The sequence below is a fragment of the Leopardus geoffroyi genome, chromosome B4, assembly GCF_018350155.1.
Source record: "Leopardus geoffroyi isolate Oge1 chromosome B4, O.geoffroyi_Oge1_pat1.0, whole genome shotgun sequence".
Taxonomy (NCBI): Eukaryota; Metazoa; Chordata; class Mammalia; order Carnivora; family Felidae; genus Leopardus; species Leopardus geoffroyi.
The window spans coordinates 119,070,339-119,095,804 of NC_059341.1; the positions used below are offsets into that span (position 1 = coordinate 119,070,339).

A 25,466-nucleotide genomic window follows, 5' to 3' on the forward strand; every position below is an offset into this window, starting at 1 on the left:
ACAGGATTATCTCCTGAGATGTGTAGAAATGAACTCTTGACAGAGTTTCAAAGGAATTAATATTTTTGGTAAAATGTGCTAATGTAAAGAGTTAGAAGATTAGTGATGCATAATGAAAGCAGTGCGTTCTTTCTCATGGAAATAGGAATATGATAAATGTCCTGCAGGTGATTGGGGCCGTGGCAATTTTATTGAAGATTAAAGTTTGATTGACCTTTGTTAGGGTGATTAACCCTTCTGAAATTAAAAGCCAGAGCTGAATTATTCTGGCCAATTTAAATGCGAACATTGAGCAGGTCGTATGTCATTCAAATAATAATAATAATAATAAACCGTCCTATTTAATGTTCATTTGTGCACGTCTGGATGGGATGCCGCTTTGGAAGGATCTCTGGTGAGAGCATCCCAGTGGCAGAGAGTATGGAATAATGTATAGATAATTGGGAGCACGTGGGCAGAGTCCCAGGCATCGCTCCCCCATCCAAACACGAAAACCACCACTCAGAAAAAGCAGGGAGCCTGAAGGCAATCACCACACACTGAAAATGCGTGCTCTCAACAGAAAACCAATCTAGGAATATCCTGCAAAGGTTAGGAGTAAATAACAGTGACATCTTTATTCTAATCTGCTGGCAATCACCTAAACTGCGTATTATATCCGTGTTGAATCTGTATGATGTCTCCTGAAAATGGGGGCTTTGTCGGTACAGTGGCTTATGAAGCTGTTTGTAAAAGTTGATTGTTTCCAGTGTCTAGAATTTTATTGCCTGTGATCTCTGAGAGTCTATAAATACTTTCAGCGTCTTTATTGTTAAAAAATGTTATAGGAGGGGCAAACTCTAGTTATTTACAAAGTCCCGTAAATGGTTTGGTTTTATTTTTCTTTGTTAAGTTTTTCAGACACGTTTGTGAAAAGTTGCAGATGCATAATCACTTCAAAAAAAAAACTGTTTCCATTTTTCATATCATGTTAAATTTTTTTATTACTCAGTCGGTGAATATTTTAAGTCCCGCCACACAGTGAACACATCTTCCTTTTATGTGTCTGTGGACTATTAAAATGATAATACAGGTTCTCTTCATTCTATATGTAATTTACTACTCTCTTTTCATCAAAGCATTCACTCTGAATGTGTCAAGGTAGAAAAGTCCCAAGTATTATAGTGTAAAAATTAAGAAGCCTGAGGTGCTATGGTTTATTTTTGCACAAGCTTTTCATGTACTCTTTTAACATTTTTTCCTGAAAGATAGGCTTCTATTCCAGGCCTATGAAGAAAGTCAAAGATGAAAAACCTGCGATAGAGTGACAGATAATTCAGCTAGCAAAGTGACTCTGGCATCCTCCAAAGAGCTGGCTAATACCTTGCAGCATCGGTTAATAATATGTTTAGCTAAGATCTGTTTGTTATAAAGATAATTTCCTAATTCTTAATCTTGGGGCTAGTATTCAACCATAAATTGTAAACAAATATGTTGTTCTGTACCTTGCCTGATAAAGTGTAGATTATCAGCTTTGGCTTTGGTACATTCAGTTGTCAAACTTTAAAAAAAAAAAAATCTAATTGTTCCATGATAATACTCGCTTTCTTATTAGAGATAATTTTCACTAAAAAAAAAATAAACTGCTAAACGAAATCTCTAAAATAAGCACTATTAATTCTTCAGCTATAATTCAATAATCTCCTCTAATTTGATTCTTCTTGTTTTACCTCTTACCAGAACTGAATGAAAATAATTGGGGGCATTAAAATGTGTTGTAAGAACGACGTTCTCTAAACATAAAAACCGAATATGCCAAACTACTGATAACATCCCTGCATTGCCATCCATTACCAGCAATCTTTCCCATAAAAGAAAATCATGGCTCGAGAAGGCGAGATACGTATTGTCGTAGTGCAAGGAAAAGACGTGCAGAAAGAACAGAGGCAAATAAGATTATATTTTGTTAAATCCCAAATCCAGTCATTTGTTTTGCTTCAGTGTATTTAGAAGGCATTTTTATTTCTTTGTTGCCTTTGTTTCTAGCAGTCTGTTCCCCTCCAACCCACCTAATCCCAGACCTGACGTTTTCTCTTGTGGCTGTAAAATAACATTCTTTACCATTAACAAGCAAAATTAATCCGTTTGCTATTTTCTTGGGGGGGGAGTCCTTCTGTTTAAAAAAGGGACCGTTCAGAGAGTGACCAGTGGTGTCATTTTACTCATTGCATACTGTACTGTTGACGAGTCAACAATTTCATTCAATTCCACAAAAATTTACAGTAGACCTACTGGGAGCATTTTTATGGTGCCGGGCCAAAGAGACATGACAAGTGGCAAATGCGAGGATTTTCAAGGGTTTTAAAATCACTAACAGTCCACCACGAGGGAGTCACGTATGAAGCTTTCAAGATGTTATTCTCCCTAACAGAGAGTACTACTAGCATAAAATAATTCGGCTAATGTTGGTCAGATGATTTTTTTCTGGTGATTTGTGTGACAAAATAATAGAGATGCTCTAGAAACAGTAAGCGCTCCGATGCTGACTTTCCGGCTAATTGTGAAAGTTTTGTAGCATTCGTGTTCAGGCGAATTGGAAGACTACCAAATGTAGTGTGGTGGCACATGGCCTGGTGATGCATTCCGTGCTATTTGTATTGACACCACCTCTCCATATGACTCTGGAATATGGAGGGCTGCTTGATAAAATAACTCTGACTAGAATGCCTCTAGCATTAGTATTTCTGGGGCCATCACTGACTACTCTGTATTGGGTTTCAGCAAGCATTATTTGAGCACCCCCTACGTGCCAGGCATTCCCTCCAACCCAGTGAGGTGGGTCCGTGAGCCATGTTTTATGGACCAGTAGCCAAGGCTGGGGGTGGAGAAGGATTTGCCTAGGTTGAAAGTTGGCGCCATACTTCAAGGCCTTCTTTGCCAGAGCAGGTGTTGCCATATCCATCGCATTCCACTTTGCTACAAACTTGGGGACTGTGATCGTGGGAGTTTTAGATGAATTTGAACTCTTTCCTCAGACAAAAGGATTTGCTAAGTTGCAAGGGACTACGGGGAAAAAATTTATTCTCCCCTGCTTCACTCCTAAGGAAGTAAGAGGAGAGGTGCTTTAGAATGACATAGATTATTCACGGGCACATCCGTGCAATAAACTTCATTTAGCTCATTTCGTGGAGACTAAAAATTATCCTCCCCAAATATTAATCATTTAGTTCACTTAAAGTCCGCCGTTAGGCTTTAAAAAAAATTGTCTTTAAAATGTTTGTATTTACATATCTTTCACTTGAAGTTTGTAAATAATTCTGTTAACAGAGTCGAAGTCAGAGATACCCCTTCTCACCTCATACACTTTCATTAGTGGAAGACAACCAATGATAAATGTGCCTCCGTGTTTTATAATCCCTGCTCTTGAAACCAGATATGAGCACAGAGTCTGTCAGATTTCTATTCCATAAGGAATTGTCCAGTCGTTTATGCCAAATGAGCTTAAGGAAGTATGTGGAAAAAATCTTTTTGATAAATATATACATATATGTATGTATGTAAATATATATGTATGTATGTAAATATACATACATATTTATATAAATATGTATGTATATTATATATGTATATATAAAATACGAGTTGTGTGAGGTTACTGAAATATGAGAGAAAGACATCACACTACTTGCAAAACCCATCTTAGTTCTCGTTTCCTGATTTATTATGAGAACAAAAAATTATCACGGGTTAAACAAAAAGTAAACCTTTGCAAAATTAGCATAGGGGGTTCTAAAAGTTTGGAATGGAGAGATATATTTTCAGTTGGAGATTTGGTCCCCTTTTTAAAAGATGATTCTTTTGGTCTGTGAACTCTCAGAGTTTGGCTCAGAGGAGTGTGATAGGTCTAAAGCCATCTCTGTATCCGCCCACAGGGCCTCGAAGCCTGCCTGAAGCACAGTAGGTACTGAGGAAATGTTTGTTAAACTAGATTGCGACTATTACCATTAAAATAAAGCTAGGGACACTGAACTCAGTACTTTATTATAAGGTCCTGGTGTCTGCATTAAGAAATAAGTCTAAGGTTCAAAGTTAGAAAAGAGAAAGGCGAAATTGAGATAGGTAGATAGAAAGGTAGGTAGGTAGATACATAGATAGTAGACAGACAGATAGATGATAGATAGATTCCATATCTACTATAGAATCCTTTTGAAAATGACCCAATTTTCCCTTTACTTTTAGCTCTAACTCTAAGCCTGCCAATTCCCTCCCACCCTGAATTGGTTACTGATAGCTTATCAACAGCTGAACTAGTTTTTCTGAACAGACTAGAAAATCTAATCAAAGTTATCCGATTGGTTTATGTTTATAGGAAGACAGAAAAATGATTCGCAATATTCATTTGGGGAATGAATGAAAGGCAGCTAGAGGGGATTGTGTAGACTCCGTGGCATAAGAGCATTCACAAGAAAATGAGAAATTGCTATTGTGATTCTCACTGCAGCCCAAGTCCTTCGCAGCAGAGAACACGAAAGTGTGTAAGAAAACAAGACCTACTGAGAGCATCCTCCCTAAGAGATGCTAAGCAAGGTGGAAGAGCAAGTTTGACCAACATCTCTTCTAAGTACATAAATACTTGACAATTCATTAACCATTTAAGTCCTGCTTGATGATGATTAAACCCTTAGGTGGATGTGAATCAGCTTTACTATGTGGAAACATGGAGAGAAACAGTTACGAAAAATATGATCCAATTTCTGAAAATACAGGCCAATTAAACTTTGAGATTTAATTTAGGAATTTTTACGCTGTCTGCATGATGTATATATTAGTGATGATTTCTCTCCCCTCATTCTTCATCTTCATAAGCAAAAGGAGATTTTTTACTTATTGACGTATTACTGAAGAATCTAGCTTTTCTCCAAAATTATACATTTTTTTGCATAAATGTGCCTAATTACCTGAATTCAGTTTTGATTAGCAGTGTTAATTGATGCAGCTGTGGATGGTATCTGTTTACCTAAATTACCATGTGCAAACAGCAATATGTCTGGAAGTGAATATGCTAAACTGAAAATACTAATTAGCTAAGACAGATTGTTATTCAAGTCACATCGTGGAGCTTTCTAATGAAAGCCTGGATGTGTCAGGGTTTTATGATATTCAGACAGAAATGTCTATATTACATATGATTTCTAAATTTAATTCATAAGAACAGATGGGATGTCAGCCAGGGTTCTTCCGCCTTATTCCAGTATTAATGTGAATATTTGACTCAACTGGAGATATATTCATATGTTTTTTTGTTAAGAAACTCATCATGTGCTTTGGTAGTGTGCCAGCCCTGCTCATCCAGACTCATCTATTTCTTGACCAATGTATTTCCAGATTACATCCACCTACTGTCCCAAAGATGAAGATAAATAAACCACCTTGCAAATTTGATCACATCAACTGATTAATGTAATGAAATCCAATAGTAGGAATGTTAGTTAAACAGACAGCTTACAGTGAGTAGCATTTTAGGGGGTGTTTTCTTTTTGCATCCCAAATAACTACTGCTAATAATAACTTGATCATACGATTCTTAAGAAGCAATGAGCGGGTTGCAGTGCTAAAAGGTAAGTTCTCATTGCCTTCCTGTTGTCTCATCTTCAATCATTTAAAAATGGATAGCAAAGCGGCACTTCTTTTCAGGTGCCCAGTTTTAAAGTATTATAGCTTTTACTGTGTCTTTGATTCCCATTACCTGTGTCCTAAAGCATGACCTGCTTTGCTTAAGGTTTCTCTCCAAAGAAAGCATTAATCTTTCACTGTCTGCTGTGGCACTCAGCGCTCCTTAATGGCAACGTAACTTAGAGGTACCCAAAGATTAGAGTACAAATCCTACACATCATATTGTGAAGAATAATGGACCCATCCTCCCTTTCCCAAGAGGCTGAATAACTGTGCTTAATACATAATAAGTCTCCTCTTCCCAAAGGCTGTGAAAGTAAGGCCTCTTGACTCAGACTTAAGAGTTTAAGATCCCTTATTAGATATTTTAAGATGCCATGAGCAAAATGGGGATAATTTTCATGATGCAAATTTGAACATAATTACAGTTTGGCATATTTAATTTAGGTGTAAGTGAGAGTTATAATTACCAAAAATTGAATTATTTCAATTATGCTAATTTCTACTCCCAAAGTTTTGTGTCACTTGGGTTCTCTAAGATAGGTTTAGATCCAGCAAAATTACAATGGAATCTATACTAAAAACAAGGAATTTGTGGAAATGACTCTGCTCTCATTACTTTTTGGCCCCAGAAATGTTAAAGTACTATTCAAAGGCCCGGGAAACCATGAAGTGTTTGAAATAGCTTAAATCACGGTGGAAAAGGGGACTAGTCCTGCTTGGGCCAGTAGTCTTCCATTTTCTGTATCAATACCAATGGTAGCATGATTGCTATTTGCGTGTAATCAATGAAGCTAATCCCAGTATTTTTAAAATAAAATGGGTATAATCATTATGGTAATTTAATAGTGTGCTTTGAGAAATCACCTTCAGCATTGTCTTGCCTTTGTCATTCTAGCGTTCATCTTTTCAAAAATGCTTAGTGCAAAATTCCTTTATTTTTTTAAATGTCTCTATTTTTTGAGAACTTGGGAGTATTGTATTTCCCAGTAGTTAAAGGTAGTAGTTAAAGGTATCCCCACGTTCTGTGGATAGTCTCGGGAGTTCACTGTTAAAGAACCAAAATGTGTGTGTATGCATGTGTGTGTACATTCATTCATAAAATCGCCTAAATGAAGAGATGAATGCAGACATTATAGTCCACACACCCGTTTGATTGTCGGGTGTGTTTACTTTTGTGCTGCTGTGTTCACTAAAGCAACTGCTAAATAAATATAAGTCTTCTTTCAGAGCATAGATAAAAGAAGAAAAATCCTCCCTGCCAAGTTCAGCCATCTCTTCTATTCCAAGTGATGTTTGGGGCACTCTTTGCTCGCCGTGAGATTTCCTAGAGATTTCCTAGATATCCACAACCCAAAAGTTGTGGGTTTTTTGTCTCCATGTGTAGATGTGAACTTGTCTTGTGTCAGAATCTTTTCTATCATCTTTGTTGGCAGATGTTAGCCTTTCTACACCTTAAAATAGGAAAACAGGTCAGTGATGTGAAAGGTAAAATAGAGTTACGTAATTTTATCAGACATTCCAATGAATTGTCTTTAGGCAAATCACTTAACCTTGGTGTGCAAATTAGTTAATTTTAAGAATAAATACAGCTATCTTTCTGACTTATTAAGGATTTATCACTTGTGCCCAGGGTTCAATAGATCTGTAAATGAAGTGTATGAATCTTTTCTTTGAACTCTAATTGGCATGTGGGGGAAGCAGGTCAGACTGAGTTAAAGGCTGAGAGACTTAATCCTTTGAAGAAATTTTGATTTAGTTTTATTACTTCTAAGTATTGCTAATGTATTCAAAGACTAATTTGACTCTTTGACAGCTTCATGTATGCTGGTTTCTTTTCAAAAGGGTAGACTATAGACTCCCTGAGGGATATCTTTGGCTTCTTTGTTAAGCCTTCCCCTGTACCTTCACATATTTCTATCACATGAAAAAATGGTATGCACACAGTAGGAGCACTCAGGGTACACCTTGAGTGAACTGTGGGTGCCAATGAGTAAAAGTCATGGCCATTAACCCCTTTTATAACTCTCCGTAACCTGCATTGTAAGATACTATATATTACCTGACCCAGAGGTAATAAACCCTCTGAAGATACATGAAAAACTTTTAAAGATATATTTTGAAAAAGTTGCATATTTTTTATCAGTTTATATTTGGTCAAAGGAGCCCTAACACTTTACAAGGACAGAATTCATTTGAATTTGCTCTTTGAGAAGTGTAACATATGCTACACTTGAATTAATGCAAATTTCAGATGAATAGGATTTGACTTGGTAAGCAAAGCTTTGTAAATAGGGAGACCTGAAGGTAGATTTGGCCTCTGTCACTTTAGCAGTGTGACTTTGGGGCACTTCTTAATTCTTTTGGGCCTTAGTTTACCCATATGCAACAGAGAGATAATAATACCCACTTAAAGTGGTATTACGATGAATAAACCACATCATGTATATAAACACCTTAACTCAATGCCAATCATCAAGTTGACTCTATAAATAATAGATACAATTATTTTATAAAATACAGCTCTGCATCAAAAACCAACAGAGATAATTAGAGAAATTTTCTTAATGTGGCATTCATTAACTCTTAAAGTCTTAGGCAGTATAGTGGTTCAAATTTCCCACCAGTATATATAAAAGCCCATTTTGTCCCAGGGGTATACGTATGCGTATGTGTTCATACACATGCACATATCATTTACGTAGAAAGAATGAAATTAAACATCTGGCTTTTCAAGGTATGTTGTACATGAATATACCTTCCTTCTTTTCTAATAATTTCTTACAGCTGTATAGCATTTCATGCTCAAAAATTATTCTGTACACATTATCATATGTAATCTTCACAGTACTGAGATAGGACAAGTGACATTTCATTCTTCTTTATGAATGAGATATGTGGAGATGTGAAGGGACCTACCCAGTGTCTCTTACTACAGTGAGAGTCAGGGAAGAAATGAAGATAGAAGAATACGTTCAGAGACTTTTTGTGGACTGTTTGGAAAAAAGAAGCTAGTAATGCTGTTTTCTCCATGCAATATTAACAGAGCAACGTCCTATGAAATATTACTACATTTAAGTATAGGGCCCAGGGATGAGTATATTGTGAAATCCAGGACATTATCCAGGTTGTGACAGGTGGTGTGGAATTTGTTTCTCCTCGATAAAGATGTATTAAGAAATTCTGACTCATTGCATTGTTCGCGACAGTTAAAGATTATTATTTCCACTGTTACTGCTAGGGTTTATATGGAAATGAGGCGAGCCATATTTTGAAAAGCTGGGACCAGGAATTTGGGTCTCCCTTAGGCCTGGCCAAAAGCCCAGAGGTCGAAACATGGGTGTGTGTCTAAGGATTTCTTAAGAAATTAGCACCGGGAGCCAGATGTTAGAAAAACCTATTCTTCCTTCATATAAGGAGCCGGTAATAGGAAACAGAAAATGACCCAAGGAAAATCATTTCAGTCATCATCATTTATTATGTGTTATGTTGGGTTACATTATTTCACTGATTCCACAAATATCTTATAAACACTTTGTGAGGTATTGCAAAAGGTACTGTAGGAATATAGAAAGTATAAGACACAACTGCACCTTGAATAACTACCGCATTATTATATACCTACTATCACAACAGGATATAGTTCAAGTGGCAGATTCTTCCTCCTTTAATTTTAAGGATATTAAGTGTTGCATTTATTCATTCAACAAATATTAGTTCCTCCTTGCATTGGTAGTGGAATGCAAATATGGTCTGTGAAATTAGATGACCTGGGTGTAGATCATTGGTTCTCCACTAATTGGAGGTGGGGCAAATTATTTGAATCTCCAGCTTGCTTATCTATACAATTGAGTTGATCATAATAAGATCAGTATGGGGTTAACAATCATTATAAGGCGCTTCCCACCGTGTGGGGCACACACAGGTGCTATCATTTCATGGAAGTGAGTGCTTCTCCGCTCAAGGGATGTAAAAGTAGTCGGAGTGGAAATCCACACACCTAGGGCAACTGGAGATTTCTACATGGCATTTAAGTAAGTACAGTCTAACATGGTCAGACTCCATAGGTGCTGACAGAATTTAGAAATAGGAAAGGTCTTTTGGAGAAAAGGAAAACAATAGCAAAACTGCTTTCTGAACTGTGTGGTGTCTAGATTCCAGCCATGCCGTTGTTCAGTACATACAGCCTGATGAGCATCTCCCTGGAGACCACTGTTAATTTGAGAACCTACAACATCTGTGTGGTTTAAATAGGACCAGAGCCCAAACCTACAACCACATAGAACACGATTTCCTATTCAGTGTGGTTGAATAGGACAGCGTCCATCCCTGGGCTTTGATCAATGAACTACATGGACCTAATTGATGCTGGGTTGTTGCCTTTTCAGACTGCAGGCATGGTAGAGTGTTGGTGTATGTGGACTCTTTCTGGGTTCTTATGTCCAGAAATTCCAAATTAGATTTTTGTCATTAGCTCGTCAAGCTTGTCTTAAGCCCACTTAATGAGGTCTGCCGGTGGAATGTCTTTTATGTTCTGTGGCCTTTATGCTTAGTCTCAGCTACTCTCAACTGTGGCTGAGAAGTTAATGAAGTCACCACAGTGCTCGCTTGTCTGCTGCTTTTGAAAACACACCTCGTATGTGTTTGGGTATTTAAATTCTGTTTTCTAGCTTTTAGGGTTTATATCCTCGTGGTGCATTCAAGTGCTATGGAAATAAGACCAGATGGATGTGACAACCAGCCATTCGGGAAATTACATACACATTACATTTTAGAAAACCAGCGTACATATGTCTATCTGGATGCGTTCATATGCTGGATTATTTTTGTTGCAGCCAAATGGTTGAGATTTCAGTGAGGCAGTTACCTAGAATGTCAGCTTGAGAATTCCTTTCAGAGGAAAAGCTGGGTCCGCAGTGAGCTGTTTTGTCAAACACAGTGAATGTGGGGACAGACCTAAAGGTCCCGCTGCATTTCTCTACCTTCCTTTAGTTTTCTCCAGAGTCCTCATCAGTCCAGACATTATATTCTTAATTTCTTTACTGCCTACCCTCCCCCCAATTCAAGGAGAGGAAATTCTTCTGCTTTGTCTAATACTTGTAGTGCTTGCCACATAGTAAGCACTCTACATATGATAATGAATAAATTGGCTGTTGCTGAGATAATGAAATGGTATTTAATCTCCCCTTGTGCTAAAAGCCAGCAGAAAGAGGAGGTTTTCTTTTGTCTCTGAAATGATGAACATGTAATCGTGAGCAATGGGGATGATGGGCATGATCATGCCTGTCACTTGCGACGTGCTAGGTACTGGTCCAAGTGCTCACAGACCTTTTGTGCGGAGGCTGTTTGTCTCCCTAGCTTATGGATGGGGAATCTGAAGCACAAATACTCTGACATGCCAGAGCCAAGATTCAAACCCTTGGGCCTGCTCTTCCACACCCCGTGTGTTGTCAAAGGCTACTTTTAGGGTTGGAAAATAAGTTATCTCAGGAATTTATGCATCCTCTCATTTAGCAAAAATCATCCCGCAACTATGATCTATTAGTTCCGTGCTGTTCTTAAATATGCTATTTCGTGCAAGTATTCCCCTTGTACTCTAAGAAGTAGAAATGTGTAAAGGCAGTCACTTCTCTTATTTTATATTACTCTCTCCATTGATTTGCCCACCTACTTGGCTCTTCTGTGGAAGGGGAAAAAAAAATGATGATAAATGCTGTAAATAAATACTCTGGGTTTCTATGCCAGTTAGGATATTGTGTTAACAATCCCAAAGCATATTGTCAAGCTAAACGGAAAAATTGGTACTGGGGATTCTACCTTGGCTTACTCATGGTTACTCAAGTTTCATTCTTACTGACACAAATGGGGATCGAATATTCAAATTTAGATCTGAATTCCAAATATGTTAAAGAACTTTCAGCAACAAATGTGTCTGCCCAATTGGGGGTGGTTAAATTAAGATTAAAGATTGGTTTCTGTACCTCAGCACAGACCTCCCGTGGTGATGTATGCTTTGTCCCCGGTGAGTGCCAGAAGAAACGGAGAAGACAAAATAGAACTGTAAATCCCCTACAAATTGGTGAAATCACCTCCAGACACATAGGTCATCAGGAAGTGGACAGTGTATAGCATTCAATGACTAATAAATCTTCAGAAGAATGGCAGTTTTTAGGGATAATTTGTGTAGTGGGAGAACAGTGTTCCATAGGAAGAGGGACCATATCCTCATAAGAATTGGGAATTTTGTTCATGACCTATGCATTTCCCTGAAACCTTTCCTATTGTCCGTCCACACGGCCACATTATTTTACCAGTTCATTTTTCCGATACTTCTTTCAGTCAGTCCAGATACCCAAGTCAGTCTTCCTACCTTCCTTCTCTTAAATTTATCAGTTCCATGAAATCCCACTCAAAAATGAAATAGCCTTATTTGGGGCTTACATAACTCTATTGATTCCTTTTATATAATATGCATTTATATATTATACATTCGTGATATTACCTAATTTGGTAGAGTATCAATTCCTTGCCCCTACTGACTGAAAGAGATAATTCATGCAAAATATCTAGCAAATTAAGTACATGGTAACAAACCCCAATAATGGCAACCATTACCTGTAAACATACTCAAATACATTGGAAGAAACTTGGAGAAATCCATTTTAAACAAGGACTTTGGGATGAACTCATGATTTTTTCCGTTCAGGGTCAGATAAACAAAATCATAGGTTTCTCTTAAATTACACTCCAGGACTTTATCTCCATACTCTCTCTAGAATGCTTCCTTATACCTTCCATTTCATACATTAGGAAATCAACCGGTCCTCATGTAACAATCATCATCATCGTTATCATCATCACCATGATAACCATTTCTCCAAAAAACACTTAACAATATTTACAGAGTACTTTACACTTTATAAGGTACTTCCCTTTGTGTTTTCTTCTTCCCACAACCCTCTGTGGTTGACATTGCAAGTACAGAGGAAACAAATCACGTTGCCAGTGTAGGACAGATCTAAGATTCAGAGTCTGATTCTCAGATGGCATATCACAATGATGAATGGGAGATCTGTGCAAAAATTGTACTGCAGGCAATTTTTAATAACACCTGCAGGCATATCTCCCCTTCAGAGAACAAATTTTGGAAATAATATTTTTGAACTAATCAGTGATTGAGCCTGACCTTAAGGAATGTAGGCATTCTCTCTTGTATGTCTCCAGTTGGTGACTGTGGAAAGGGTTCTGAGACCTTGGTTTCCAGCTGCCCCCAAAGCTCTTGCAGCAGACAGAAAAGCAAGCAGGTAATCAGGGTATAGAGTTAAGAACATCTGCTTTCTTATCAGGACTGTAATGTGACAAGGCCAGAAATATGACGGGTTATGGCATTTTTTTAAAGACTTAACAGTTTTAGAGCAGCTTTAGGTTTACAACAATATTGAAAGGAGGGTACAGAGACTTCCCATATACCCCCAGCTCCACACATGCACAGCCTCCCCTGTTATCATCACTTGCTACAAAGGTACTTGTTTTCTTTTTTTAACCAAGGATGAACCTACATTGACACATCATAATGACCCAAATCCATAGTTTACCTTAGGGTTCACTCTTGGTGGTGTACATTCTGTGGGTTTGTACAAACAGCACAATGACATCTATCCATCATTGTAATATCATACGGAGTGTTTTGTCACCCTATAAATCCTCTGTGCTCTGCCTCTTCACCTCTTTCCTCACCCTACCTTTGGCAAACACTGATTTTCTTTCCATGTCCATAGTTTTGCCTTTTCCAAAGCATCATATAGTTGGAATCAAACAGTCTGTAGCCTTTCAGATTGGCTTTTTTCATTTAATAATATGCATTTGAGGTCCCTCCATGTCTTTTCGTGGCTTGGTAGCTCATTTCTTTTTAGCACTGAATAATATTCCATTACCTGGATGTGCCACAGTTTATTTTTCCACTTACCTGCTTAAGGCCATCTCAGTAGCTTGGGTCATGGATTTCGATGAAGAAAAAATTCTAGGGATGAGCAAGTCTGTTCATTAACGTGTCTAATACTGCAATGTTACCAGGACTCCACATAAATATGTCTAACAGCTTTACAGCGAGAGATAAATGAGGCATGGATGTTTACAAATTATTTGTGTCGTTGGATGGGATGAGAAATGGGAATATGCCAGTTTCCTATTGAAACAACAGTTCAGCAGTTGACAAAACATTCCAGATAACAGGAAGGACTGTCTGTGGGTGCAGTGTGAGTGCTTAGTCACTGCCAGGTAAGACAGGAAATGGAAGCAGATGATTAAATAGAGCTAAAGGAGATAATGCCTCAGCCATTATTATTATTATCCACTAATTATTGCTGTGTTTCCACGATATACCCCACCTGTGGGTGTCGTCTTCATCCTCGAAGGGCTTATATCTGGGGTAGACGAACAGTGCTATTTTTGACTTGTTTTCCTAGTCATTGAGAATATTTGAAGAACATACTTGAGGGTTGGTGGGAGATTTACTGTCTCACATCTATGTTTTTAATTGAGGAAATGTTAGCGTCAAAGTAAATTTTGGAGATTTTGACTATTTTGCTGTGGTGGAAATGAAGAGAAAATATTTTGACCACATATGAAACAAATGAAGAAAAGCTTACCAACCGAATTTTAAAAACAACCAACGAAGGGCTGATTTGGAAGGTTTATTTTTATTTTATCAAGCCCTAACGGAACTCTAAGTTCTGAAAGCAGAAACTTTGGGGAGAATGATTTGGGTGGGTCGACAAAACAAAAAAAGGGTACAGAGTTTGCTGGAAGACAGGCCTGCCCATTCCCTACTACTCACCTGGAAAGGTTTTAAACTCTGAAAACAACATAGAACAAACACATCTGCACATCATTAGCATTAAAATAAGGTCCTGTAAGAAGTCAGAATATCCTTGGGGAACAAATTGGTAGAGTCTCAAATCCTTTTCAAATTGCAGAAGAGAACATGTTTTACCTTACAATCCTGTGACTGGTAGAGCCTTGAGAATACCTTGTGTATACATATGTATTTATTTGATTTGTAAAACAGGCCCTTTTCCTTCATAGCCAGAGGAGCCATTCCCAGAAAGCGTGCAGGCAGTCAAAACATTTTCAAATCCCAAAAGCCAAAGGAAACTAGCTTTTGGTTTATTTACCGGGCTTTGTCTTTCTAAACATTTTCTTTTTTAAACTGGCCCTAAAAGGGCAATAAACTAAGTCCCTAGTAGGCCTGAGAGGAGAAAAAAAAGATAAAGATTAAAGGACATTCAGCAGGAATGTCCTGCAAATGATGTCTGCCTCAAGATGTATGGTCAGTGAGGTAAGTCTAAACAGAAGAACAGTCTAGGACAATCTGTGCTCTCACAAAGCAGCCAAATGGTCTCGGCAACATGCTTATCACAAACTCAACCAGGTAGCATATTTGTCAAAAAAAAAACTTACATGAGGGTTTTTCTCCATCCCAATCTCATTACTATGTGTCAGCAGTGCATTAGGTATTGATGAGGAAATATAAACATTCAAGAAATCGAGTGGTATTTTTTTGCTGGACATGTAGCTGTTGACATAGAAGCAGGTATTAGAAAATAAAGGGTAAGTTCAAGATCTGTGTTCCACAGAAAGAGAATGAAGTGACTTAAACCAAGTTTGGAGTTTCAAATCTCTACAGAATTCCATATTTTGTAAAGAATGAGTCCTTCCCCTTTTAAATGACAAGAGACCAACCCACACAATGTTTAAGTAATTAGCTTCAATCAAAAGTTCAAAGTTGAAAACAAATCAAGAAAATCGAATGGTATGATTGGCAAAGGACCCTTTCTTAGTGTCCTAAATGCTGTACTGAAGCCTTCAAAAATAACTAAATATTATAAGAACTGAAATAATGTAGATGGGGGTGCAGATGTAGGGACATTGACTGTGTTATGACAGTCCAGAAAGGGGCTTCTTGAGGGAATTCACCCGGATCAGATACTTTAAGGTGTGGTTGGATCCCGTAGATCCAGAACAAAACATATTTTGTGGCATCTCTCCTTAATAAATCTCTTTAGACCATACATTCATCTGCATATGTGCAAAGTGGGGGTGGGGAAGTAGGCTTACCAAATCCCAGAATTTAAAATTTATGGAGTTTTCACTAAAGCCATCGAGGAGGGAATAGGGCTACCTTTACTGAGTCTCTGCTGTATTCCAGGTATTTATTATTAACCTCTACTTGTCACAACTATCTAGAAAAATAGATAACACTATCACTATTTTGTAGAAAGAGAAATATGAAGCTTGTTGTGTTTAAGGAACTTTTCCAAGGTTACTCAGATCAGATTTTTAAGTGAGAGTTGCTTTCAAAGACCGTATTCTTCCACTGACACCAAACGTGCAAGCTTACCACCTTGAGAGGCTGTCCCAACTTGAAATTTAATCAGGTCACCTGGTGGCTCAGTCTGTTAAGCATCGAACTCTTGATTTCGGCTCAGGTCATGATCTCACGGTTGTGAAATTGAGCTGGGTGTGGAGCCTACTTAAGATTCTCTCTCTCCCCCCCCCACCCCTCCCCCACTCTCTCAAAAAATAAATAAATAATCAGTGGTGGTTTTGGTCCATGGTTAACAAACACAAAGTCCTGACCCCCTTTTCACAAAGCTCCTTGGGTCCTCTTGATAATTGAATTACCAGGCCTGGCATTTCTTATGCCATCTAGGGAAAGATAGAAGGGTAGCCAAAGGAGGGGAAAAAACAAGAAAAAGAGTATTGGATCTGTCTGCTTGGTGGTTTCTCTTAGAGGAAGTAAAAGGAAGGCACTTCTTTTCTTTTCTTTTCTTTTTTCTTTTTTCTTTTTTGTTTTTTTCCTGCCTAAAAGGGAAAGGGTAGCATGGGGTAAAGGTAAATAGAGAATAGTGATGTCGTGAAAATGAACCAAACAGCACAGGAGAATTGGTTTGGGGGTAATTTCTCCATCTCCCTGATCATCACATCCTTCACTGAATGAGAGAATATTCTGTTTGGCTTTCAGGCTTAGGTTGTCATGCAAGAAGTGTATATTAATTTCACATTTTCTCATAACTTTCTTTTGAGGATAAGCATTTTGGTTTTCCGCTGTTTATTATTTCAAAGGCATCTATATGCTAATATATCTTATGCTAATTATTTTCATGTTTTCCCCTTAGGTTATGCTTCATATCACCCACCGGGGAGGATCATCTCTCATGAAAACTTCCAAATTTGATTTTGAAAATTATTCAGAAAAATTTAAGCCACGCTATCTCCCACTGTAGGAAAGAATATACTCTGGAGGTTCCTATAATTCAAAGAAAATGGACTGGGATAACATTTGGGTTTGCATGCCACCAAAATCCTCTCGAGAAGGACAGCCAGGTACACAAAGCATTTAACATTGTGACATTGAAGTGTTGGAAGAATAATTAAAATAAAAATCTAATAATGGTTTTTTTAGAAATTGCTAAACGACTATGTTTGATCCAGGGACGAGAAAGGGAAAAGCTGTTTTCATTCTCTTGGCATCTGAGGTGTAACTGCTTTACTGCTATAAATACCATATTTTAATTGTGTGTCATCACTTCTTAGCATCATTGCTGGAAAGTTCATTCTAATAATATTAATGCCTGAAGCTGAGTTTCTGCTTAAAGAAAGAATCTGGTAAAAGAGGAATTTCATATAATTAGCTAGTTTGATGTTTTCTTCCAGCTTTTTCTTTACAGCGTTTTGTTTTTGTATTTTGTTGTACTTTGTTTTGAAAGTAGGTTGCAATTTTGTAAAAAAAAAAAAAAAAAAAAAAAAAACATAGGAAATTAGCCAATTAACCTGTCTTAAAAATATTTTTTCAGGCATCTTCTTTGGAAGATAAGCAAGGCCTAAAGAAATGATTTCTCAACATGAGATACTAAAACTTAGATCACTTTGGAGGGTAGTTTACATGTCTCCCTTGGTTAAGAATTAGACCCCTCTTGTCCACAAGCACTGTCAGAGGCACAAGGAAAAGCCCCCCCCCCCCCGCCCCGTTTCCCCAACCTCTGCATTGTGCTCTGTCCTGCTCAGCACTTAAGGAAACCAAAGAATCAAGCACTGGGGGGGGGGGGGGGGGGGGGCTTCATACTCCAGACTTAAGTTCATTTTGTGCCCCAGCCCCCTCTTCACCTGCTCCTCTCTCCACCTCTCGGTTGCTGCGCCTAATTTCATTTCTATTTTCTAAATGCTTTCACTTGGAGGCCTCCACAATGACTTCATTCGGGCACCTCAGCTGCTGCTCGTTCGCCTCTCGGCTCATGCGAATGCCTCTTGAGCTCCAAGACAGCTGTGTCAGGAGGAGAGTTTCCTTTGAGGGTGGGAAGAAAGGTCTCCTTCTGCAAGGGTGCCGGACAAGCAAACGCGGCTCTCCTCCAGACAGGGGGGTGCTCAAAGCGCCCCGACTAAAGACAGGTGTAGACAGGTACCTGGGCAGCGTGTGCTAGGACTGCAGCCAGCATTTCACCATGTACAGTCATCACGTCTCCGTGAACAGGGAGAACCAGGGCTGGGGATACATTTGGTGAACTGGTTAGAAAAAATGATCGTCAGTTAAAGGTACAACAACAGTTTGTTGAAACCTGGCTATGTTCGGTACATTCTGATGAGATAAAAGACCTGCCGTAGTTGATGTGCTAATAAGCCTATGCGACCCCTCATTCTTTTCTTCTCATGCCACTTATTTGCCCGTGACTATAACAAAATAGCCACACATCTCCCCTTCTAAGATTGTGTGCAAAGAAGGATTCGACCTCAGTGCAGCCCCAGCTAAGAAGAAACTTTCTCTTCTCGCTCTTCTCTGAGCATAATTCAAAGACAACTCAAATAGAAAAGCAATTTGTGTGCAATTAGGCTCCAAAATTTATTAGGTGTAGGTGAACCATGCAATGCGATTAAGGAGGCTGCTGTGAGTATATTATTCCCTTCATGTACTAAATTCCATAAGGACAAGAAAGAGATCTATCTATCAACAACTGTTAGCCTGTAGCTCTGGAAGGTCGCTGCATTTTGTGTACTGTCAGCAAATACTTGGTGGGCATGACTCAGCCTGTATTAGCAATGAAACTTGGTTCAACAACGCCCCAGAAATGCTGTGTGACCTGTGAGGAGTCGCATTCCTGGGTCCTGTAATGCTCATGGGGCATGCTTCAAAGCACAAGGCTTCAAATAATAGGGACTAGCATCACATGAGCCTGGAGTTGAGTTCCACATCAATACCTTCTAGTTTTCTGACCCAGATGAGTTTCTCGATCTCCTTGAGCCTCGCGCTCCTCGTGGGTAATATGGAAGGGGAAAAAAATTTAAGTTAGCTGTGCAGATTAAGTGAGTGTGTGGTGCCCACACCTAGTAAATGCTCAGCTAATGGTCACTACTTCTATTATCATTATTATTTTTACTAGTTATACTACTTTTAGGATTGTTCTTATTATTAATGACATTAATGTCATTAATGGTCACTAATGGTCATTAATGGTCACTACTTCTATTATCATTATTATTTTTACAAGTAATACTACTTTTACGATTGTTCTTCTTATTATTAATGACATTAATGTTTGGGTGAAATGTCCAGAATTTTTCCTCATAGAGAACTTAGGTAGTGGGGATCAGGAGATACACACGTGAAATAGTGTTTTTGCTATGAAATGAAGAGGTGGAAACCTCGAGTTTTAAGGGTGATTCACTGGAAGCCTCTGTACCATCACAAAGTGTCCGTAAACACTTTTTGTGGTTAAATCTACCATGTTGCACAAGGTAAAAATAATTTTAAATCCAAACAAACGGTACTGCTTGTATCTAACCAATGCCAGACATTCAGGTAATATAGGAAAACAAGTCACTTGGAAGATAGATATTTTTATCCTCCCTGCCAAGAATTCAAATGTCTAGCTAATAAAACTGGCCTTTTTACTTGTCTTTGGGGTACCTGAGAGTATGAAAAGCCATTTTGTGAGTGGCTTTCTCTGTTGCTGGTAGCGGTGGTCGTTGATTACAGGATACAATTTGAAACTCCTGAAGGTTGTGAGGCATGGCATGGATCAGGACGAAGGCTTTCTATAAGAAAAGCCATCTTGCTGATGGAAAAGCCCTAGTGAGCTGCCAAGCCATCTTTGTGGAGCCGGAACATCGTAAGAAAGCCTGCGGTTGGGTCTGTAGGCCATTAAAAAGTTTCAGCCTCACTACTAAACAAGAGAAGAGTAAAGAGTCTTGCGTTTGCCTCAAAAACACACGCCCCTCACAGACAGAAAAGTCAGATGTTAATTAAGCCTTTGAAGGGTTAGAGTGGATCATGCCATTCCATATCAAAAAGTCAGTTTTGACTTCTAATTGCATGCCAAAACCAACCAACCAACCAACCTGCAAACGTATTTGCTAACAAAGGTTCTTATTGCACACAAGTCGCATTTAAAGTAAAAAGACAAATCTTTTTTTCTTTGTATTTGGAATGGTTCAAAGCCCAACAGAGCCTTCATTGAGTCTATATTTGTATGTTCCATTTACTTTTTACCATTTCCTGTGGATTTCCTTCTTCATGAAGCCATCCCTCAAAGGAAATACTGACAATAAATTAATGTCCATACCTTGGTATATTTTATGGTGTTTCATTTTAAGTATTCACACTTGGATTCGAGTGCAGCATCCTTTACCTTTGCTCAGCATATAGTAGAGGCTAAATAAATAGCAATTAAAAGAGACAGACTCTCTAAAGTTACAGCAATATTTCCCTAGATTTTCTTTTCATTCTGTCATTCTTCTGTGAAGTTCGTGTAATTTGTCCTCAAATGGGCAAGATTTGGGATTGTTCACAGTCACAAGTGAGAGAACAAAATAAGAGATTTTCATTTGTAAGATTGCCTTTCTCTTATCTATTGGTCTTGCCTCCCAGACTGTCTGTCTGTCTCTGGAAAGCAAAGTCAATAAAAATGATTAGAGCTGGCATCTCACAAATGTACACCCTTAAACCATGAAGCAGTAATGCTGTGCAGGAAATATTTTTCTGACCTTTTCAAATTGCATCCAACTGTCTCGGGAATTTCTCAGTGACTAGAGGTAATAAGGTTCAATCCGTTTTACTGGCTGGCTTCAAATTTAGTTCCTCCACATCTCTAACTTATCTATTCTTTGCATCTTGGCTCTGGCATCCATTCAGCACAGAAATCCATGCATCTAATCTTTTCTCCCCCTTCTCAGGTTTTGCTAAAGGATCACACTGTGGAATCTACAACCGTGACAAACTTCTGCACTTCCTGCCCCTTGAAAAACAAAATATTGGCATGGGAAGGTTAGTGGGCATGTTGTCTTTTCGGAAGCCCTTGTTGAATGTAATTAGCTTGTAGATTTCATCCCTGTCCTACACCACAGTTTTCACCTACGTGATTTATGCCTCAGTAATCTTCATTGTGTGAAACTTTTCCAACTTAACTATATCACAGGCACTCTGTAGAATATTAAAGGGGCAAACCTATGCGCATTTCTTTTGTGTTAAATTGATTTTGATTTTTTTTTTCTGCGAGTCCATACGCAATGGGCATACTCTTCACCAGCAACCTGCACCCGCCCCCAGTAAGGACAGGAGTCATCCAAGTGTGACGCGCTAAAAGGCCGCTGGGCCGCCCCATTCGTCACCATGTTCCCTGAAGGAGAACAGAAAACAGAAGCTGGGGACACGTTTCTTGACCTCACAAAAGTGTTGGAAAGTCAGGAAGCCTTGACAAGGAGTTCAGAAATCTTGTCTTACTTTTCATATTTAGGGCATCTCCGTGCTGTGATTCTGGGAAGCTACCAGCGTTTCCTTGTTCCTCCAAATTCAACACACACTGTTGTTCCCACCCATCGCCTGCGCCCTGCCTTCTGCAGTGGTGATTAGAATCTTGGCCGGAAGGTCCTGTGGTCAGTGGGGCTTGGAGCCTCTTTCTGGAGCCTCTCTCTGTTCATGGGCAAATAGCCAGCAGGAGGAAGAAATCTTTTTGAAGTTGCCCTTCTAAGAGTCTGTGTTTGCTTGTACACTAATTGTCAAGTTTGATCATCATAAGATAATTGGCTTTATAGAAATGAGATCATTTCAAACAACTCTATTCAGAAAAAAAAGTTTAAAAAAAATAAGTTTAGAGGGAAGAGGATGAAGAACAGGCTGGTTTTTTTCACTCACGTGCAGCAATGTATTTTTTTTTTCTTAAAAGAAAGTGAGTAGACTTATGCAAAAGCTCATCTTCATAATATAGCCTATTTTTTTTTTCATTTGACAAAACAAAAATAATGGAGTTGGTGACAGTTAAAAGAAAAGATACAAAGTATGTTTAAGAATGGGTGTTTTTTGTAGTTGCTATTTTGTCATATGAAACTCAATCCATCTTGCTACTAGATGTTGACCTGGAAAGGGACAACAGTCCTCATGTTATCCCTTTACAGCCTGGGTGTGGGTAGCTGGTATTTTGTTCAGTAAAGACGAGGTATTCGGGCAGTTTTGCAAAGTCAGACTTACCCACTGTTTGCCGTGCAGGGCAGTGTTTTTACCACCAGCCGGGGCAGAGTGAGGGCTTCCCGGGTGACAGTCGCTTGAATGGAACTGTGTGGTGCTCCTGACGGTGGTTCATGTAGGTGCGCATACGCCTGTGTGCACGCGTGCAAGCGCGTGTGAGGTGCGCAAGGTGTGCACACGAACTTGAGTGTGGCATCGGAAGACACCAAGCAGCTCCAAAACCAAGTGGCTTCTCAGCTCTGCCTGGGGACCTCAGGGTCTCAGTGGATTGCAGACTTTGCTCTGCCCAGGAACCCTCCCAGAACAGAGAGGGGGCTCGGCCTGCGGGCTCAGATTATTGTACAGTTGGCACCTCCTGTTTCCCGTTTCTAAGATCTTTCCTACCGTCGGGACCTGGAGGTAGAACAAAATCGGTGTCCAGCCCTTCCACTGCAAGTGTCAAGTGACTTGAATGTAGTGGGACAAAGGCATGAGGCAGCGCGGGGCTCCATTTGCCATGGCTTGTTTTGTTTTGCTGGGTAGTCTTAGATTTGGAGCGCGATTGGGGAACGAAGGGGGAATTGCCAGGTGAAGAGGGTAAGGGGGATGAGAGGCCTGATTAGCAGTGCGGTGGAGACTAATTACTAGTCCTTCCTTATTGGGTAACTGCTATTTCCTGGGTGTGGCCTGCATCGCTCAAAACCACCCTTGCTCTTCCGAGGCCCCCCGGGAAGACGGGTTAACTACTCGGTTTGGGGCGGGGGGGCGCAAAGTGAGGCGTGAGACCGTTGAAACGGAGTTTGTTTCTGAGCAGCAGGGCCTTTGTGTGAAGAGAGTTGTTTTTACACGGAAAGGAAGCAAATAACGCGTACCCAGTGGGCTTTGACCTTTCCTCTTCCTCTTTCCCCCTCCTCTGTCACCTCCTTCCTCCTCTCGCAGGGCTTCTCCTCCTTTTTCTTTTCTCAAAGAGAGAATCGAAGGAGACCCAGCTGCTGAAACGCCATCCCACTGTGCCTCCTGCGACAGCGCATTCTTCTTTTCGTGCTTGCTGTTCAGCTACTTACTTGTTTTGAAAGTTTGATAAAGGGCGCCGAGTTCTGCCTCTAGTGGCTTCTGTCATTTTCACATAAGGTAATTTTTATTACCTTAAAATAGTACTACAGACGGCAGAAGATGGCGATTACAGGCTGTCCTCACAAGTTCACATTCTGCCCCGCCTAATCTGCCCTTCATTCGTCCGAGTTAATGATTTATCGGGGTGAAAGAATGGATTGAGGGAGGCAGAGACGCAAAGGTATTTTTGTGAGTAGCCCAGCAAAACCTGTTTCTCCAAATATTATGTTTCTAAATCAGGATTGAACTCCTTCAATTAAGGTCTCTTTTCTTCTTCTATTTGCCTCACATATCAATATTACAAAAATAAACATGTATGATTGCCGAAGCAGGCTCGTTATTGTGGCCTTGGCTCGATGGAGGTGTCGATGCCCGAGGATTCAATTTCGCTCTTACAGTGATAACTAATACGCTCCAATTTGTTTCTCAGGGAAGGAGCTTGGTTATTTATTCCAGGTAAACTGGGCTGCTTCTGTTGCCACAGCATCGAGTAGTCCCTGAAACTGAGGCTGGCCACCTGATGGGGCCTCCTTTGTTCCCAGGCATATCAGAAGACAGAAAGGACTCAAATCTTCAGCAGAGTGGTAGAATCTCAAAAGCTCAGTCACCACCGTTCACTGCAAATATATCTCTTCCTAGAGTGGGTGTTCTGGAAATTCAGACTGCATCTCACTTGCAATAAATAGCCCCCTTTAAAAATTTCAAACAGAACCCCACAGGAAAAGCAGCATGGCTTTAGATGGAAAGATGATTTCAAGCTCTCTCTCTCTTTCTCTGAGGCCTCTTGAATATGCATGTGATCGCAGCCCAGAGTTCTTTCAGGAAAATCTTTATGTTTGCACAGGTCTCCTTTGATTCCCACTATCATCCTTATTGGAAATAAATCTAAATAAATCAAAATAATCTAAACAAGGATAAATTGTTCCGAAACTATCTGCCACACACAGTTCATCTCCCACACTTTGCTTTCCATTACTGCTGAAGGAAGGGAAATGATGGCATCAGCTTTAAATCTATAGATTTAGTAGCGGGCACCTGCCTGCGCCTCTGTGATATACTGGCGATCTCCACTTATTGTTGGGGTTGCAGCAGTATTTATGTTTCCTTAATTGGAACCCCGCGGATACCCCAGGGGATTTCCTCCCTTTGGCTAGACAGTATATCCATATAGACATAGAGCATAGCCACCGTGGTCTATTGTAATATTATAGAAATATCAACATGGGGATCAAAATTAAACCAACACCTGGGCTAATGGAGTTTCTAGACTGCCTTTTGATATTATTAAGAAGACACCATTTTTCTCAGTGTTTATCTTTGGAGTTAAAGCAATGTCAGCAGAAATTCAAATTGAATACGCTTTATCACGATGTTTCCTCTTCTGTTTAATTCTTCATCGGGTTGCTTCCAGGGGTGAGGGATGACTGATAAAATTACCAAGTACCCCACGTAATGGACAAGTAAACAAGAAACACGAGAGGTTTGGGCACGCTATGTGAAAATGTTACCCTTTTATTATATCTTCTTCCTTTTTAAGTGAATGAATATGTTAAGATCAGCTTTACACAAATGCTTTGAAAGCTCAATTTTCTTAAAATTACATTAATTACAATGAAACTAACAAGTAAATCCCCTTTATGTTAACTTAGTGTCAAAACAGGATTCATCACCTTGGACATCAGAGGGCCCCTTCATTGTCTTTATTTGTGCTTCCAGCATTTGCATTTGCTTATCCCTTGTGCTATTTTTATTTTTGTCATTGGAGTTCATGAAGACTTAATCATCAGCCCTCTAATTTTCCAGAAAAAAAAAAAAAAATGTTGATTTATTGAACTGACTGCCGAAAAAGAAGAGGAAGACGAAGATGAAGAAGATCAATCTGACATTGTAGGTTAATAGTAGGGAACAAAACACATTCATAATTAGAAGAGAAAAGGACTTTCCTTGTTCATTCCAGTTTATAATAAAAAGCCCCTCGCCAAAGTGTCTTAGAAAATAATGCATTCAGACTGAGTCGAATTACCGCCTAGCAGATTCTATTTATCTGTAGCTTAAAAAGCAGCTGCGTTTTTGTAAAAAGCAATGAATGTGGCAGTCCTACTTAAAGGTAGAAGAAAAAGAACACCCCTTGTTTTGTAATAAGGGGATTTTCAATTTAAAAGAGAGAGCGAGCCTGTTGTGTGAAGTACGGTTATTACATTCACTGTAT

At 39.2% G+C, this 25,466-nt stretch overlaps 1 long non-coding RNA gene across 3 annotated transcripts in view; it reads left to right on the forward strand.

The window, feature by feature from the left end:
• Positions 1-25,466, forward strand: part of LOC123590503 — a 73,494-nt gene that overhangs the window by 43,488 nt on the left and 4,540 nt on the right. For all 3 annotated transcript variants that reach the window (XR_006708801.1, XR_006708803.1, XR_006708802.1), the window contains 2 exons: positions 16,830-17,037; positions 20,878-20,968. This is a non-coding gene — a long non-coding RNA (uncharacterized LOC123590503). The remainder of the gene's footprint in view (positions 1-16,829; positions 17,038-20,877; positions 20,969-25,466) is intronic.